This window comes from Echinops telfairi, unplaced genomic scaffold (assembly GCF_000313985.2).
Source record: "Echinops telfairi isolate 266 unplaced genomic scaffold, ASM31398v2 ScPeMD7_7424;HRSCAF=8462, whole genome shotgun sequence".
Taxonomy (NCBI): Eukaryota; Metazoa; Chordata; class Mammalia; order Afrosoricida; family Tenrecidae; genus Echinops; species Echinops telfairi.
Genome location: NW_022111324.1, coordinates 19,156,100 through 19,169,153, shown reverse-complemented (window position 1 = coordinate 19,169,153; position 13,054 = coordinate 19,156,100).

Here is a 13,054-nt window from a genome sequence, read left to right as displayed (position 1 = left end):
GTTGCATTCTGTCTATAGACTGCTTTGGGTAGTCTATAGATATAATGATTTTTTTCACTATTACGTCTCCAAATTCATGAGCATGGTATAATATTCCATCTATGTCGGTTTCTTTTGTTTTTCTCATAGTAGTGTTTTGTAGTTTTCTTTGTATAAGTCTTTTATGTCCTTGGTGAGATTTATTCATTGGGAGAAAATATGATAATTTTTGAAGTCTCATGTTTCATCTTTAAAGTTAGTACAAATTAGAATCTCATATCATAGTATTTGTGCTTGCTTTAAATTACTTATCAAATAACATACACGTGTATCCTGTGGCATCTTGCATTGTCTCTGGGACTATGAGTGGATCCAATGCATGAAGCACTGGGCTTGGGCTATGCGTTCTCAATGCTTCTCCTTCTGATGCTCTCTTCTTCTTCCTCTGTAGTTGAGTGACGCAGTTTCCCCATTGCCCCGGTTTCATGGCTCAATGAGGAAACTGGATGTGTGTCAAAAGGACTACTGATTTCAGAGCAGTAATGAAGAGTCAATCAATTCCTTACTGTTAGCTCATGGAAATAACTACTAGGCACTTGACAGTATTTCCAGGGAAGCGATGATAGCATTTATCAAGCATTTACTCCATGACAAACACTTTGTAGGTTTTAATCTAATTCACCCTTATAATAACCCTTTGAGCTATGTATTATAATTTCCACTTTGCAGAGGAAGAAATGATTCTATTATCTACGTTTTACAGAAAAAAGTGCTCAAGTTCACACAGCCAATGACTAAAGAAGCTAAGATTCCAACGGGGCCGTCCTGGCGGGAGAAGAATCGGCACATCTGAATTGTGGTGCTGGTGAAGAACAGGGAAGGTACCATACACTGTCAGATGACCAAACAAATCTTGTGAGGGTGGCGCAGGACTGAGTAGTGCTGCCTCCTCTTGAGTCGGAACTAACTCAAAGGCACGTAACAAAATAGCAACGGAGCTCACATGCTATTGGGTCGGGTTGCTGGGTGAGCACTCGGAGAATATTACGCTTTATTTCATTTCGCTCATTTCTGTGGGTGTGTAATCCATGCCCGATCCGGGGAGTAGCACTGAAATGAGCGCGTGAAGAGAGGAGAAGGTGAGGGCCCCTAGGGCTGACCGGGAAGGACAGAGTCATTCTTCTGGCTGACGCATTGCTCCGTTAGCTGTTGGCAGCAGACGTGGACTCAGGAAGGGCTAGTGGGTCCGAAGCCAGGGAGGTGACATTTACAGGATTGACGGGATTCCTTGGTTTTGTAGCAAACCCGCCTTGTCATTAGGCCCAAATCTTCTCTTCTGAGCTTGTGATAAGGGTTTCGAGTCCCAGGACAGACTCCTGGCACATCTTGCTCTCGATAACTAGAACTACTGATTGCCACAGGCTGCTCTGCATCTTGCCCACAGAACCAACCGCCCTGAAAGGCCCAAGTCTTGGCAGCTAATTCCTGGCTCGGGCCAGGAAGCTCATGCCTCCTAGGCCAGCTACGTGTAGTGGCTTCGCCTGCTGGAACCTAGAGGCCTCTCCACACCAGATCTTCACCCCTTGATTCCTTCTTGGGGCCTTAGAGATGAGATGCTTGCACACATTCTCGTCTTTCTAGATTTTAAAAACTGCGACTTAAAATTTCCACCCGCTATTCTGTGAAGTGGGCTTCTTAGGGGTCTGAGCTTGGTAAGGAATGCAGATTATTTAGAGCAGTTTCTGTTCCATGTGCCATCTCTCCCATGGCCCTCTGGTCAGCCTCAATGACTCACTGCCTCAGCATTCTCTTCTCTGGGAACTCCCCATCAAAGTTTAATTCCATACCCAGCCTGTGAAAACTACTAGGTAAACGTATATAGTAGTGTGGCGGTTGCTGCAATAAATTTAAGGCATCCATTCATTTACAACAAATTCTATACTGAACTTTGATTATATGCCAGCTCTTATTATATGCCTCGGGCCCTGTGGCTATGGCACAGATAACAGCCATGATGCTCAACCTTCCCTCAGCGTGAAAGCCACTGTAGGTGGACAACAGTAGCTGCCTTTCTAAACCATGTGTCACTCCAAGGACATCTTCCTAGTTCAAGCCCACACTCTTCTGACCATAATCTGCCTGAAATTGTTCATGCGAAACCAGCCAGCCTCCTAATGGTCAAATCCTGAGATGCAAAGGACCCTTGTACTTGTCCGTCTCTGGATATTCCCCTGAATTTGACGTTGCGCACTGTTCTCTCGCTTTTTAGGCCATCACCTGGCTTGGTGATCATGGCGGCGCCAACTCCTGGTTCTCTGTATACCTTTCTGGCAACTCACTGGTGTTTTAAATAGACTCTTTTCTTCCTGTCTACAGCTCTTTAATATTGCCGTTACTCTGAGTATTATTCCCAATTGTCTTCTGAATCCAAGTGTTTCTCAGGTGATGCTGTCCATCCCAGTGGCTTCCATGATCACATCTCTCCTCCTTAGACCTCGAGTTCTCAACATGTAGAGCCAATTACTTGTTGACCATACTTAATTAGATTCCACAAGCTCCTTATCATTAGCATGTCTAAAATGGGGTTTAGCGCCTTCTCCAAAAGCTTGGTTTCTCTTCTAAGATTATTCATTTACTTTAAAAAAAAAGAAAGACGTAACTCCTTCTACAAGAGCCCCTGAACTCTTGGGGTTGTCTTTGCCGTCTTCTTTTTCCTTGTCTTCCACAGTCAACAGACTGCCAATTCATGGTCTTCCTTACAGACATGCGTCTATGCTATCAGCCCACTCTCTTCACACCTCTCAGCAGCTGCTCTAGGTATTTATCTGCCTGGCTTGATTTATCCCATAGCCTTGAACAGGACATCTCCAGTTTCTAGCCATGCACCTTAGTCGGTGCTCCTGCTAGGAAATCAGCGGTATGTATTTCCATTAGAACGATCATCCTGCAGGCGTATGATTGTATATTGGAATGTCTAATGTTCCACTGGGCTAAGGCTTTTTAAAGGTAGTGATCGCCCCAATGCAATGTACACGACAACGTGGATTACAGAGTCAACAAGAAAACCAAATTCATTGCTGTTGAGCTGATTCTGACTCATGGCAACCCTGTAGGCCAGAGTAGGACCTCCCATAATGTTTCTAAGGGTATAATTTTTATCAAAGTAGCCATTCTGCTTTGATACTTCTTCCACTGAGTGACTTGGGGGTTCACAATGCTGATCCTTCCGTTGGCAGCAGAGAATTTAGTCACTGCTCTGTCAGTGCGCCTTCATGGATTACGTGTTAATTTATGTGAATTGCCTTTTCCAGTCTCTGTCTTCCATTTCAGATCATTGACTACTAACCAGAATCTTGCTTTAAACTGCAGTAACTGCCCCAGTTTGACATCTCGCTAACAAAAGGAGCATCACTTTCAAAAGATCGATGCTGCTAATTCACTTGAGTCAACTTGATGGCAATGAGTTGATTCTCTCACACGGGCGTGAAATACAGGAGGCATCAGTCACGTGGACAGCACACGGTGGCAGGGATAATGTGAAGACTTCAGCTGCTTGGAACGAGGGACCTAGGGAATCATGGAAGGGCGCTGTCTCCCGGATTTGGACTAATCCAAGCTCATCCCCTGGTGGGAATTATCTGATAGTGGATTGTTAGGCTTGGGGAAGTGTGGTTTAGAAACCAGGAGGAACTGAGCTACTGGCTTGAAAGACGTTAGTACACTCAGCCCTCTCTTATTAACATGATTAATTTCAAATCTCAGATGGTTATATAAAAATCATGTTATGTAAAAATGAGGGGTGACATATCAGATCACAAAATGCCAAATTGCATTATTACATAATTGCATTACTACTGCCAAATTACATCATTGTATAACTGTCAAACTGCTGAGAATCATGGCCCAGCCAACTTGACATGTAACTTTAACCATTCTATTCAGCATTACTCTTGCCTTATACCTTGGCGCCTGTTGTTGCCAGATGTGTGTTGTGAATAGACAATACAGTCAAACAGATTTCAAAAATATGGTCGTAATGTGAAATGCTGGATAATGAAACAGTTGACAAGTGAGAAATAGGTGTAATTGCAGAACATCGGGCTGGGGAGGGCAGGGCTTGATGAGTGCCAAACCTTTAGAATAGATCCCATCATGATAGATTTCATTCCATTACCTACGTAAGAGTTGTAGTCCATATGTCTGTAACACTAATTAAAGCTAATTAAAATGAATTCTGCTTGGGGAGTGTTTGAAGAGTTTCATAATAACTCTTGAGATAATTAGAGATGCTTTGGGATGTCACAAAAGGAACATTTGGAATCCTTGGGTTAGATATGGAAACACAAAATATGCAATGAAGAGTAGTAACCGAATAACTGGCAATTCTATTCTGCAGTGGAAAGAATACTGAATTTGCAGTTATGAGCTTGGGGTGTAATCAGTGGTGCTGAGGCATGTCTATGGAAAATAGCCCCTTTGGCAAGCACTGGAATTGTGCTCTTGTCCAAGCATCTGACTCCTATCTTTTCAGTAACGTTACCATCATATCAGCTCCAAAGCACAGCCCAAGCCCGTTCGTCTTTGACTTAGCACATTAGGGTATTGCAGGATGAGGACGGCTGTGCCTTCCTTGCTTTCACGGATGGAAATTGCTGCGAGTGATTTCCCCCTTCTCTCCCAGCCGAGCTTCCTTTTTTTTTCCCCTCCGCAGAGCAGGATCACGCCGTCTGCTTCCACTCACGGAGGCACGCCAATACAAAAGTATTCGTTTTAACTTTCATGATTTCGCATAGCCGGCACTGCAAACGGCAATGAGGAAAGAACGGCCCCAGGAGCCCAGCTTCCAGTGACCTCCGGACACACACCAGACCTCCTATTCCTTTGACACGTCTCTGGTGTGCTGGTAAACGGATGCCTGAAGATAGATATGAATCCATATGAAGAAACGTAACGATAATTGTGAGGATGATGCAGGGCGGGGCAGTGATCTGTTTGGTTGTGCATGGTCTCGCGGTGAGTCGGAATTGACTCGAGGGCACCCAGCAACCACATGAAGAAAGAAAGCACCCAGTCAAGTGGGACTTGCCATCTCTCTGGTATAAATCCTTTCTCCAGGGTGGCTTTCAGCTGACCAGTGGATTTCAAACCACTCCTAGAAGACAGCCAGTGGTTTGACAACCAGGTCAGCACGTTTCTGAGTGCTCACAAACCCAATCGGCTCTCGCAAGCTTTGGTGAAACTGTGATCATACACCCATCAGAGCTTCCAGTTTGCTTTGTGATCTTGAGTCTGCTCTTTCACTGTGTGGATCTGAATGCTATCATTGATGAAATGCAGCTGCTAAAATAACCCCCACGACCGCTTCCACCACTTGCCAGCGAGTTTGTGATCCGGTGACAGGTTGCATGTTGCTGTCATGCTGGCAGCTGTGCCAGCAGTGGACAGGCTTCAGGAGAGCTCTCAGAATAGTGGGAGGACCTGACAGCTTATTCCCAAACACATGTTATTCCCAAACATACCTTATGGAGTGTGGCTGAATGTGGATGCCGTGCCAGAAGAGGAGCCCCTCCTGTGGGAAGGCACGCAAAATAAGGGTTCCTCGAAGTAGAGTCACCCTACTGACGGGGATAGAGTAAAACGTGTGATCGTCATTTGTTAATGTGACACAACTCAAATAAGGAGATAAAACATGCAAATACCTCTTAATAATTGGAACATGGAATGTATGAACTATGATTCTAGGAAAATTGGAAGTGGTGAAAAATGAAATGGAACACATGAAGACCAATAACTTAGGTCTTATTTAGATGAAATAGACTTGCTGTTAGTTACCATCAGTTGGCTCCAACCCTTTGTACAACACTGCCCAGTCCTGCGTCCTCTCACAGTTGCTATGTTTCAGCCCTTGTTGTGGCCACTGTGTCAATCCACGTTATCCAGGGTCTTCCTCTTTTTTTGCTGCCCTTCTACTTTACCAAGCACGATGTGTATTCTAGAGTATCTCCTGACAACATGCCCTAACTGTGAGATGAAATATCATCATCTTTACTTCTTTTTTGAAAATCATTTTATTAGGGGCTTATACAACTCTTATCACAACCCATACATACATCAATTGTGTAAAGCACATCTGTACATTCATTGCCCTCATCATTCACAAAACATTTGCTCTCCACTTAAGCCCTTGGCATTTTCCCCCTTTCTCCCTGCTTCCCCCTCCCTCATGAGCCCTTGATAATTTATAAATTATTATTTTGTCATATCTTGCCCTGTCCGACGTCTCCCTTCATCCACTTTTCTGACTGTACTTCTCCCAAGACAGATCTGTTTGTTCTTCTGGTAATGCACGTTACTATCAATATTCTTCACCAGCACCACAGTCGAATGCATTGACTTGTCCTGGGTCTTCTATTTTCAATGTCCAATGTTCACATGCATGTGAGGCAGTGAAAATGCCGTGGCTTGGGTCAGGGTGTTACCTAGTTCTCAAAGTAACATCCTTGCTTTTCAACACTTGGAAAGATATCTTGTGCAGCAGATTTACCTGATACAATGTGTTTTTGATCGATTGACTGCTGCTTCCATGAGCATTGTGAATCCAAGCAAGACAAAATCCTTGACAACGCCAATCTTTTCTTCATTTATCATGATGTTACCTATTGGTCCAGTTGTGAAGATTTTTATCTTCTTTACATTGAGTTGCAATCCATACTGAAAGCTGAAATTCTTGATGTTCATCAGCAAGTGCCTCACGTCCTCCCCATTTTCAGCAAGCAAGGTTGTGTCATCTGCACATACCAGGGTGTTCGTAAGCCTTCCTTCAATCCTACTGCTGCATTCTTCACATATAATTTGGCTTCTCTGATGATTTGCTCAGCTTATAGATATAGAATAAGCATGGTAAGAGGATACAACCCTGAAGCATACCTTTCTTGGTTTAAAACTATGCGGTATTCCCTTATTCTGTTCCCACAATTGCCTCTTGATACATATACAGCTTCTACATAAGCACAATGAAGTTTTCTGGAATTCCTGTTGTTTTTAATGCTGTCCATAGATGGTTATGACCCATACAGTTGAATGGCTTTGGATAATCAATAAAATAGAAGTAAACTTAAAAAAAAAATCCCATTCTTTCTGCCAAGACCATTTGACATCAGCAACAATATCCCTTTTGCCAAGTCCCCTCCTGAATCCAACCTGACTTTCTGGCAGCTCCATGTCTATGTAGTGCTGCGACCATTGTTGGATGATCTTCAGCAGAGTTTTACTTGCAAGTGATGCTAATATGTCATTCTATAATTTGTGAATTCTGTTGGGACACTTTTCTTTGGAAAGGAAATAAATATGGATCTCTTCCAGCCGATTAGCCTGGTCTTCTGAATTTCTTGGCATAGACTAGTGAGTGCTTGCGTTGCTTTATCAATTGTTGAAACATTTCAATTAATGTTCTGTCAATGCCTAGAGCCTTGGTTTTTGCTAATAATGCCTTCAGCGCTGTTAGGATGTTTGCCTTCAGTATCATTGGTTCTTGACCGTATTCTACCGCTTGAAATGGCTGAATATCTTTTTAGTACAGTGTCTCGGCTCTTTCTTTCCACCTCCTTTCAGTGCTTTCTGCGTTGTTCAATATTTTCCCCATAGACGCTTTTAAGACTGTGGTTCGAGTCTTGATTTTTTTCGTCAGTTCTGTCAGCTTGCTATATGTTGAGTGTGTCCTTCATTTTTTGTTTTCTAACTCCAAATCTTTGCACATTTCATGATAATCTTTTACTCTGTTTTTTTCTGTTCAGCTCCTTTATGTCATGCTTTATTCCACTTGCTGTAGCTACTCTTCTCTCAAGAGCAAGTTTCAGAGTCTCTTCAAACAATCAATTTGAGTTTTTCTGTCTCTTAAAAGACATTTTTTTCTTCATGTATTATGTTCTTGATGTCATTCCATATCTCGTCAGGCCTTTTTTGTTCAGTTTTAGTGAGTCAAATCTATTGTTGAGATGCTCTTGAAATTCAGATGAGATCGAATCAAGATTGTATTTTGGTTCTTGTGGATTTGTTTTAATTTTTGTCAACTTCAACTTGAATTTACATATGATAAATTGATGGAATGGTCCACAGACAGCCTTTAGCCTCATTTTGGCTAATGATATCAAGCTTCCCCATGGTCTCTTTCCACAGAAATACTCACTTTTATTTCTGAATATTCTATGTATATAAGTCAGCACATAGAATTGTCGTGTACGTTGTTGAAAAAAAAGGTATTTGCAATGACAAAGTCATTGATCTTGCAAAATTCTATCATTCAATCTCCAGCTTCATTTCTATCACCAAAACTATATTTTCCAACTACTGTTCCTTCCTCTTTCTTCCCAATGTGCACACTCCAATCACCAATAATTATCAGTGCATTTTGATTGCATGTTTATTCACTTTCAGACTGAAGATTGATAGAATTCTTCAATTTCTTCTTCACTAGTTTTAGTCATTGGTGCTAAGTTTGATCGACAGTTGTATTGACTAGATTTCCTTGTATACATATAGGTATTATCTTATTGCAGACAGCACAGATAGTCAAAATAAATTTAGAAATGTCATTTTTGACAATAGATGTGACACTATTCCTCTTGAATTTGTCATTCCTGGCATAGTAACCATATGATTGTCTGATGCTGAAGGACCAATACCAGTCCATTTCAACTCACAAATGCCTAGGATTTCAATCTTTATGCACTCCATTTCACCTTTGATGATGCCAATTTCCCTAGATTCAGACTTTATACCTTCCAAGTTAGAATTTTAATATTACATAAAATTATTAATATAAATGTTTTCACAGCTGTTAATTTTTCTAGTATGCCCCCCCAGCAAATCAAGGTCATGAAGGCTTTCTCCAGGTGTGTCACTATGGTTGACTCTTCTTTGAGCAGGTGGCTCTTCCTCAGTCATATTTTGAGAGCCTTCCAAGCCGAGGGGCTCATCTTCCAGAACTATATCTGACGGTGTTCCACTGCTGTTCATGAGGTTTTCAGTCTATGACAATATTCTGCTGCTATGCATAAGGTTTTCAGTGACTCATCCCTAATCCGTGGACAGTCTATTCCTTCTCTGTAATCTGTTCTTAATCTGGAAGCTCTGCTGAAACCTATTCACTTTGGGTAACCCTGCTGGTATTTGAAATACCAGTGGCATAGTGTGTTAGTCTGGGTTGACTAGTGAAACAAATTCATAGACACTCATATATGTATAAGAAAGAGCTTTATATACAAGAGCAATTGAATATTGAGAAAACATCCCGGCCCAGTCCAGATCCCACATGTCCAATACCAATCTATAAAGTCTTCTTCAAACTCACACAACATATGCAATGATTCTGAATGCAGGAAGATCACAGGCCAGTGGGTGGGGAGTCTTGTGGATCCAGCAGCAGTATAAGCATCTCAGCGCAGACAGGGTACTCCATGTGGCTCCCCTAGCTCAGGGCACTAGCCTAGCTCCATGTGTCTTGTCAGCTGCAATGTCTCCCAGGGAGTGAGCCTGTGCCCCACCTCCAGCGAGCTATTTATCTCCTTAGTGCCTCAAATGAGGTCATCAAACTGTGACCTGATTGACAAGCTAAACTCCATCCCTTCACTTGTAAGTCTCAAATTGACCACAGATTATGTAACTACCATGCATAGCCTCCAGTACTATAGTAATGTGCAAGCTACTACATTACAACAAACTGACAGACAAGTGGCAGGAATATTGGTCATTTTGAGCCATATAGTCTATGACTCTGGGGATGACAAATTGTAGAAGAATGATTTTACACTCATTGCCAAGAATAATATTTCAAGATCTGTCCTGAAACACAATGCTGTCTGAGGTAGGATAATATCCCTATACTTAAAAGGAAGACCAGTTAATATGACTATTATAAAAATTTATGCATCAACCACTAATGCCAAAGATGAAGAAATTGAATTATTTTTTTACCAATTTCTCAGTCTGAAATTAATAACCATGCAATCAAGATACATTATAACTACTGGTGATTGAAATGCAACAATTGGAAACAAAGAAGGATCTGCCAGTGAAAATGTAGGTTTGTCGATAGAAATGAAGCTGGAGATTGCATAAGACAATTTGAAAAATCAATAACTTATTCATTGCAAATACCCCTTTTCAGCAACATAAATGGCAACTATACACATGGAATGTACAGAAATTTAAAAAAGACTGTATCTGTAGAAAGAGATGGAGGAGAAGTTCAATATCCTCAGTTAGAACAATGGCACAGGCTGACTGTGGAACAGATAATCAGCTGCTCATTCAAGTTGAAGCAGAAGAAAATTAAAACAAATTCATGAGAGCCAAATTATGACCTTCACTCTATCCTATCTTCATTTAGAGACCATCTCAAGAACAGATTGGATGCATTGAACACTAATGTCAGAAGACTAGAAGAGCTGTGAGATACCATAAAAATATACATGAAGATATCAAGAAGCCATTAAAAAACAGGAAAGAAAGAAAAGAACAAAATGGATGTTAGAATAGGCTCTGAAACTGGCTCTTGAATGTAGAGTAGCTAAAGCAAGTGGAAGAAATGAGTGATTGAAAACACTGAATTCAGGGAGGTGGGGGGAAAGGTAGTGGTGTTAACAAACCCAGGGACAAGGGAACAACAAGTGATCTGGATTGTTGGTGGGGAGGGTGTAGGAGGTCTGGTAGGGCGTGATCAAGGGTAATGTAACCAAGAGGAATTACTGAAACCCAAATGAAGACAGCATGATAGTGGGACAAGAGGAAAGTCAAAGGAAATAGAGGAAAGAACTAGAGGCAAAGGGCATTTATAGAGGTCTAAATAAAGGCATGTACATATGCAAATATATCTATATCTGAGGATGTGGAAATAGATCTATGGGCATATATTTATAGGTTTAGTATTAAGGTAGCAGAAGGACATTGGGCCTCCACCCAAGTACTCCCTCAATGCAAGAATACTTTCATCTATTAAATTGGCATTCTATGATGCTCACCTTCCTGACACAACTGCTGAAGACAAAGTGGGTGAATAAGAAAATGTGGTGAAGAAAGCTGATGGTGCGCGGCTATCAAAAGATATAGCATCTGGGGTCTTAAAGGCTTGAAGGTAAACAAGCGGCCATCTAACTCAGAAGCAACAAAGCCCACATGGAAGAAGCACACCAGCCTGTGCGATCATGAGGTGTTAAAGGGATCAGGTATCAGGCATCAGGCATCACCAGAACAAAAAATCTTATCATAGTGAATGAGGGGGGGCAGTACAGAGTGGAGACCCAAAGGCCATTTGTAGGCCACTGGACATCTCCTTACAGAACGGTCTCGGGGAGGGGACGAGCCAGTCAGGGTGCAATGTAGCAACGATGAAGCATACAACTTTCCTCTAGTTCCTAAATGCTTCCTCCTCCCTGACTATCATAATCCCAGGTCTACTTTCTTGTGGAACCAGAACATAGACCAAAAGGCAGCCATTTTATCAGAACAAGGTTTGCTGCATGGTTTAAAATCAGGAAAGGTGTGTGCCAGATCTTGTGTCCTTTCACCATATTTACTCAATCTGTATGCTGCGCATGTAATCTGAGAAGATGGGCTGTATGAAGAAGAACATGACATCAGTATTTGTAGAAGACAGATTAACAACCTCTGACATGCACATGTCACAACCGTGATTGCTGAAAGTGAATAAGACTGGAAACACTGATGAAAATCAAAGACCACAGCTTCCATGGTGGATTTCAACTCAGTTTTAGAAAACAAAAATCCTCAAACTGGACCAGTACACGACATCATGATACACAGAGAAAAGATCGAAGTTGTCAAGGATTTAATTGTATGTGGATCCACAATCAGTACTCACAGAAGTAGCAGCCAAGAAATCTGAGACACGGTGCACTGGGCACAACGATTGCGCAAGACCTCTTCAAAGGACTGCAGAGCAATATCCAATTTGAGGACTAGACGGGCCTCCCAAACCCATGCTGTTTTCAGTTGCCCCATACGCGTGTGAAAACTGGACAATGAACAAGGAAGACATAAGAAGAACGGGTGCATTTGAATCATGGTATTGATGAAGAATGTTGAAAAGTCCACGAACTAGCAGAAAAACGAACAAATCTGTCTTGGAGGAAGTATAGCCAGAATGTTTCTCAGAAGTGAGGATGGGGAGACTTAGTTTCACGTACTTTGCTACGTGAGAGAACAGCCTCTGGAGAAAGAGATCAGGCTTGATAAAGCAGAAGACCTGGAAAAAGAAGACCCTCAAGAAGATGAATGGACACAGTGGTCCCAACAAGGGAGCCATTGGGAGGACCATGCAGGACCAGGCAATGTTTTACTCTATTAGACACAGGGTCACTGTGAGTGGGAACCGACTTGAAGTCTAACAACAATAACATGGGCAAAATATTGAACAGCATAGAAAGCATGAAAAACAAAGAGAGAATGCACAGCTTCCCTGTACTAAAAGGCATTGGTTGGTGTCCAACCATTTCAGGAGGTAGCATATGAAACCAACATCAACAGCATAGTATTGAAGGAAGAAATCCAAGTTTCACTCTAGGCATTGGTGAAAAGCAAGGCTCCAGGAATTGAGGGAATAACAGTTCCCTCAGCTAGGGCTAGAAAAGCTTATTCATCTGTACCAAGACATTTCAGGAGGTAGCATATGAAACCAACATCAAGAACAACAACAGCATAGTATTGAAGGAAGAAATCCAAGTTTCACTCTAGGCATTGGTGAAAAGCAAGGCTCCAGGAATTGAGGGAATAACAGTTCCGTCAACTAGGGCTAGAAAAGCTTATTCATCTATACCAAGACATTTAGAGGAAACTACCTGGCCGACTGACGTTTCTGCCCATTTCAGGAAAAGGGGACCCAACAGAATGGGGTAATTATCCATTAGTATCATTAATATCACATGCAAGTAAAACGTTGCTGAAGATAATTTAAAAAGAGTTGCAGTATCTATTGACAGGGAACTAGCAGAAGTTTAAACTGGATTCAGAAGAGGACGTAGAACTAGGAGTGTGAAATAGTTTATTGTGCCAGCCTGGC